General features: G+C 39.5%; 2 long non-coding RNA genes across 2 annotated transcripts; both read right to left on the bottom strand.

Moving 5' to 3' along the window:
• Nucleotides 1–219: 219 nt before the first annotated feature.
• Nucleotides 220–1,413, bottom strand: LOC137977869 (uncharacterized). Its single transcript, XR_011117893.1, has 3 exons — nucleotides 1,384–1,413; nucleotides 1,033–1,105; nucleotides 220–309 (listed from the first exon to the last, which is right to left on the bottom strand). It is a non-coding gene; the product is annotated as an uncharacterized lncRNA (long non-coding RNA).
• Nucleotides 1,414–3,564: 2,151 nt separating this feature from the next.
• On the bottom strand, nucleotides 3,565–6,507 carry LOC137975580 (uncharacterized). The gene is made up of 3 exons (XR_011117599.1): nucleotides 6,475–6,507; nucleotides 5,122–5,181; nucleotides 3,565–3,599 (listed from the first exon to the last, which is right to left on the bottom strand). It is a non-coding gene; the product is annotated as an uncharacterized lncRNA (long non-coding RNA).
• Nucleotides 6,508–7,164: the final 657 nt, after the last annotated feature.

Raw genomic sequence — 7,164 nt, 5'->3', positions numbered from 1 at the left:
GGTACAGACATTGTGGAAATTGTCAAATCAATATCATGGGAGACAATGTGTCCTGGGAATCAGGATAACCATACATAATCATAAGAATTTTGAGTCATGCCAATGTATGGTGAAATGATAACATTGTATAAACATATGAAATTATATCAAATGTTCCAAACTATTATGGATAAATTAAAGGCAATTTTATTACATATAATAACCTATGGCCATATTATAAAATCATTCAGCGCCCCTGTTGATGTCTGTTCCATCACTGCTCGGCTCAGGCTCGGCTCATTGCTCCGATCGACGAAGATAGTCTTCCACCTGGATCCGAAAAGAGCAGCTGGAGTTGGGGGAGTTATGTTGGGGATATATAAGAGAAGCAACCCACACTGTATATATATTATATGTATTTAATCTATATGTATGTATGTATATATATGTATATATGTATATATGAAGGTATCTGTATATTAGTTACACACAATGATATACACTTTTATAAGTATATTCACTGATAGTGCAATATAATGTCAATGTTTTATTGTATATGTATGTGTGTTTGTTTGTTTGTTTGTTTGTTTGTTTGTTTGTTTGTTTGTTTGTTTGTTTGTTTGTTTGTTTGTTTGTTTGTTTGTTTTGGTTGTATAAATACTTACTACGGCAAACACCTCGTATTGACCGAGCCTTTCCGCCCGTTATTCGTATGAGCTGAAAACGTCATTAAAAAATGGATATGTTGTATATCAGACGGCCAGCACAGGGAGCTGTGCGGATTCGTTCCACATGAACGTTTACCATCATCACCATCACCATCACCATCACCATCACCATCACCATCACCATCATCATCATCATCATCATCATCATCATCATCATCGTCATCGTCATCGTCATCGTCATCGTCATCGTCATCGTCATCGTCATCATCATCATCATCATCATCATCATCATCATCATCATCACCATCACCATCACCATCACCATCACTGTCACCGCGAGTACAACGAGCTACACCACGTGTACCCAACATGTTGCCCAAGTCGCCATCTTTTGAGTGTAGGGATATGGTGGCGGATCCTTCAAACTCGGATCTTCCGCTTTCCAGGTCTTGCCGTACCTGGCTCTGCCGCGCTGCTGGAGTGTGGCTCGGCTTGCTGCTAGAGCTTGCAATGACGGATTTAAGATGTTCGCCGTAGGGATGTGAAGCAAAACCTACATGTAGATGTAGATATACATAATATAATGTATATATATAATATAAGTAAATATATATATAATATAAGAATATAATATATATATATATATATACGTATACAGTAAAATATATATATAGAGACATATATCTACAGATCTTCATTGCTGTTAGTCTCCGTCCAACGCGGTGTTCCAGGGCACTCATCCCACTCGGTTGCACACTCCTGCAAGCGCGGAGATCACCTATACCTATGTGTCAGTTCTGGACATATCACAATAGATATTTACAAAAAGAGACAAAATGGACAACATGTAATATGAAATTCAAGATGTGTGTAGATGTAAATGCCAATATATGTATATATATCATTTACCGGACAAGTACAAATGTGTGTTATGTCATGTTTACAACACCCGCAAACTGCTGCGCGCCATCCATGAGAAGCCCCGGTAAAAAATCGCTGTCCTCCAAGAACTTTCGCAATGGATGGCACAGCAGCTGCTTTTGCCGCCTGAGTCGAGCGTTGTCGTCAAGCGATGGCATGAACCTGCTGAGAAGTTTCGGCTTCTCGGGCAAACGATACTTATATAAAATCCCAAACTATTAGATGGTTGGGAAACTCTAAGTAGCTCCTTGGCTCCCCATTGAATAGGGAATATATCGGGAATATGAATACGCTTAGCTCCTTAGCTCCCTCCTAACCACTGGATAGCAAATGGAATTACTTCCTAGTCACTCCCGCCAACTGACATATCTTGGGATATTTTATCTGACATTGTGACTCATGACCTTTTTCGTGGCATTCTATCTGACATATAGAATGTACATGTGATTTGGCATTGTAAGTTGTTTGGCGTTTCACGGCATTTCAAAACGTCAAAGGCTAAGGTCCATCAATTGATTCTTTTTCACAGTTTTATCCACAGTATCAGTATCTACCCTCTGGTAATTTAGCATAGCTATTAAAAAATGGCCCATCATAATGATTTGCCCATAAAAAGGGTGTTGTTCCATAATTATGTTTCTTTACCAAAGGGTATGTGGAATCAGATTGCATGTGTCTTTAAAACTATAATGTTCTGTCAGGGCGAACCCATTGCAGATCCTCATTGTTGCCAGAATAAGTCACACCGCCTCAGCTACCAGTTTCACATCACCCTGACCTAAACGGTATCGCGATTTTGGACCTGGGGTCACTTCTGATTTCATCACCAAGAGACTTGACACTGCCATTGTTCATCTGCAACTCACCTGAAAGACAGCGCACTCGACGCACCAGTTGAGATGCCAGGCCAAAAAGAAAGACTCAGCCGACATGGAATTTGTGTCGAAACACTTCATGCCAAACCGCAGCAAGTAGCACCTTGCAACTGTTGCACTACTCATAAATCATCATGTCATCATGAGCAAAGAACAAAACAATATAAAACAATTCTTCCTTGCTTTAGTAGCAAAACAAAAGGAACAATGGGCTTATCACTGGCTGGTGGTTTCAACCCTCTGAAAAATAGTAGTCAGTTGGGATAATTATTCCCAACTGATGGGAAAAGAACATCTTCCAAAGCACCAACCAAATCATGTAAAGAATTGGGACCACTCCCATCCCCATGGTTCACCAGTTTACTCTGAGATTCCTTGCCCAGGCTGGGGCAATGGAGGGGATGGTGAACTGCATGGTCCTCGGTGACCGGTGGTTTCAGGTGGTTTGTAAAGCATACACCAGCATAAGTCCCTAATTAGTTATATTAGATACAAGTCTACTTAGTTGTTGATTCATCAATACTGTCCATAGATCTGTGGAATTCTATGGAGACTAGGAGGATGGTCTACTATATCAACAACGAATTCATGGTACGTGGCGTCATCTTGGTCACATATATTATATACTGATATACTATTTGATAGGATGAAAACTCGGATGTGAATCATGTCTTGTCGTTCAAGTCATTTCACATGGCTACTGTAACACCATACCACTCCATACCAGGGTCGACGAGGCCACCAGCCTGGAACTGCGTTTGGTTTTGCTTGCACATGTGATGCCAATGTCACATTGAATATGGTAAACCCATGTAAACCCAATGCCATAAACCAAGTTGGTTCTTATCAACCAACCAAGAAACAAGGGCCTACAACATCCCATTTGTAGGAGATTGCCGCATCCAGAGTTCAGCACCGGAATGTCCCAAGAGTTGGTTTACGTCTGAGAAAAAACGCCAATCACATTGGTTTATTATTGGTTTATTGTGGGTTTATTATGGGTTGTTGTTGGTCGATTACTGTTTATCATTGGTTTATCATTGGTTTATTCTACTTCATCATCACGTAGCCTCCCAAAGGTTCTCCCGTCTGACAACAAAAATTCCCTCGGCTGCCGAGGTTCAACCCGGTCTTAGCATCCAAGACATACGCAGGCCTCGACTGGGCTGGGATTGGAAGCTCACCTACCCTCCGGTGCCAAACATGGCAAGCTGGGATATCCCATGTAAATGGACGTTTCACTGGGATGTGTTCATCGATCAATGGTGAATTTCCATGGATTTTCCATTGCCATGTTTTGATTACCAGAGGGTATTGATGTCCGAAACTGCTCTTTGTTGAGGCATCAAAGTTGGGATTTCCACCAATCAGTTGAATAAATGGTTGATTCCCACCTGATTTTGAAGTTTGTCATTGTTCATCAATTGTTGGGATTCAACCACTCCCCAACCCAGTGACTCCGTAAGGTTGCATTTTTTTGGGGCTAACCAGTGGCCAGGGCCCTCACAAACTTGGGAGTAAACATGTGGAATCCCACCACCCACCGGAAACCATCGCTTCCAAATGCCAAACATGTATACCCAAATGCAAATAATGGATTTCTAAACCGGTGCAAGTATTGTTAAAACAAACAACTAAGGTCTTTTTTTCACAATTAGAAATCATATTAACCATATTTTATTACCCTGCTGTGTTGGTTGATAAGATTTCGAATGATGGATTTAAATTAATGTATGTATATATATATATAAACATTCATCAAATTTAACAGACTGAGTCTACTCCCCGAACTAATTATCAATCAACCGTCATTGATCAATAACATCACTGTTCACAAATGCTCCATATATGGAATTGTGGAATATTTACCAACATGTACCCTCAAAATCACATACATGTAGGTAGATATATCATACATGGAGCCTACGGGTATACTAGTTGATGGACATCCAAAGATCAATATGCTTCCAGATTTGGGTGAAATGTAGAGAAAAAATGATGATGGACGATTCAAACTTGGTGCTGAAATTGTCCGGTTTATGAGTTGAACATTTATCGCGCTCTCCCTCAAACTTTATCATTAAAACCATGGGAAAGAAGGATGAGCAGAAGTCCAAGGATTCTTCCAGAAATGTTGCTTCCACGCAATTGTGCATTTCAGATGTATACTTGACAACACAAGAGGCTTACAGTTTAAGTCACATGATCAGACCCTTGAGGTTCCAGATGTACCCTCCGTCGTACCAATCTACCACTAACATGTGTATCAGAATCTACGAGGTATAAACTTTGGTTTACCTATTAAAAGGGTGATGTTCCATAGTCTGACGTATGTTTACCAGAGGCTAAGAGGTACAAATTTCATTATGTGTAATACCCTCTGCTACATTGTTTACATAGCAGTGAAAATGGTCCAGTCGAAATAGTGGATGTTTTCCCAGTTAGTATGATTATTTTCCATAGTTACGTAAACGTCTACCAGAGGGTATTTCCCCATAAAATCCTGTCCCATCAATTTTCCTATGGTTTTCCATATCATATACCACAAATCATCCACAGTTTCTATATGTGTGTATATATATATATATATATATATACACACATATGTTCCATCAAATCCCATTAAACCACCATTTTCCTACCAATTCCTCCACCACCAGCCCTCCACTCAACATCGCCTGGAGATGCTGTCGTCCGCCTTGTTCTGCGGCAGCTGCTGACTCTCCATCAGGCGCAGCCTCGGCCACGGCTGCGACACGGGAGCGACGTTGCGGCACGGGTTCCGGCGATGCTTAAATGGAGAGTATATAATGAATCTGCATATGTATGCATCTATATGTAGTTATACATCTATATGACTATATGTAGTTATACATCTATGTGTAATTATACATCTATATGTAATTATACATCTATATAGCTTGGGTAGATAGATGGTAAATAGTTCCTAATAGTCCAAATATATGTCTAAATATGTAGTTGGTATATTACCAATAGAATCCAATAGAATTCCAAGAGAAGTGGATCAATTACAATGCATGATGATTGGATTCTCCAGGATGTTTCCAGGATGGCAAGTTCACATAGCGATTGAAAATGGTCCATAGAAATGGTTGATAGACCTGTTAAAAGTGGTGATGTTCAAAACGTATGCTCGGTTATCAGAAGGTATGGCCATTAACAATCGTAAATGGGATGAACTAACTCCTACAAATGAGGTTGTATGCCACGAAATAAGCCCATTAATAGCCTACAAAAATAACGGTGAAACATAAACATGCTGTCAATGGATGCATAAATTATTTCTGTGTCTATTTTCAATAGCTGTTCAATAGCTGTACATGTTAATTGCCAGAGGGTACCACATGTACGAATTACCAGGACCAAGATTTGTTGATGGTTCTAAGTTGTTGATTCTAATTTGCCAATCATATTCTCTAAATAGACATGATACAATTTTCCAATAATAGCTTGGGAGAGGATCATTCCAACTTGGTTGTGCAGAACCAAGCAAGTCGTGAATCTTGAACCATCAAACCATCCATAGTTGCTGTATATATCCCGTCTTCAACTGGGTCGTACTATTGCTGAAGCCACGTATGAGCAAAATGCTAGTGCTGGATGATCTATCGGGCGCTAAGTTTGTTAGTACAGGGACAGGATTCGAAATACTGAGGTCGTTATTGATGGAAACATGTAGGCAGAAATGAAATACAATGGTCCGTAAGTGTAAATAAATATGTATATATATATATACAATTATATACATACATAACATACATACATACATACATACATACATACATACATACATACATACATACATATGATATGTAAATATGTAATCTGCAATATGATTTTCATATTCATCACATATGCATCAATTATATCATAATCAAATGATACTCTGAAACTGTCTATCTATATAATATGATTAATATGGAGAAAGCCATGGCAAACCCACTTTGGACACCTACTTATCATGGTTCATGGCAGTTCATGGTTCCACTTCCCATCCTTAGGTTCCCGACCAGTCTTTGGGGTGCCACATCATGTGAGTCGCCTCAATGTGGATTTTACTAGCTCATAAAATTGGAAAACGTTTGGGACGACAACCAAGCATACTGTATGGGGTATATTGGGGTATATTCACAATCACTCCTGACGGCTGTGCCTGAACGAATCCAAATAATGTTCTTATTTTTCTTCTTCTTCTTCTTCTCTTCTACTTTTCCTTCTTTTTCTTCTTCTTCTTCTTCTTCTTCTTCTTCTACTTTTTCTTCTTCTTCTTCTTCTTCTCCTTCTTCTCCTCTTTCTTCTTCTTGGATGCCGAACACTGTGATGTCGTTGGCACACAAAGACAGGAAAATGAAAATAAAGATAAACTTAATGAAAACCAAATGGGGGGCTCAAAGGTCAATTACTGTGGCCATCGAAATACATCCAAATAAGAACGTGATGGTGAATCATCGCGTTTTGGGTAGCCCATGTTACAAAATGAGGAGTATAATATCTAATCTTAATGGACCATATGAAGATGATTACAGATAAAGGCTGAACCCATCTGGTCCGCTTGTCCGCTTTCTATAGCAACACTTCTTAAGCACCTTTGCACGTATCCAAATGGGCTGACTTCAAATCACTTTAGCTTCAACACCAAAATGCAAAGTATTGCCAGATTGACATATGTATCATATGAATGTTAAACACGTTGACCTACA

This window comes from Montipora foliosa, chromosome 11 (genome assembly GCF_036669935.1).
Source record: "Montipora foliosa isolate CH-2021 chromosome 11, ASM3666993v2, whole genome shotgun sequence".
Taxonomy (NCBI): domain Eukaryota; kingdom Metazoa; phylum Cnidaria; class Anthozoa; order Scleractinia; family Acroporidae; genus Montipora; species Montipora foliosa.
This window is presented reverse-complemented; position numbering and strand designations above follow the sequence as displayed.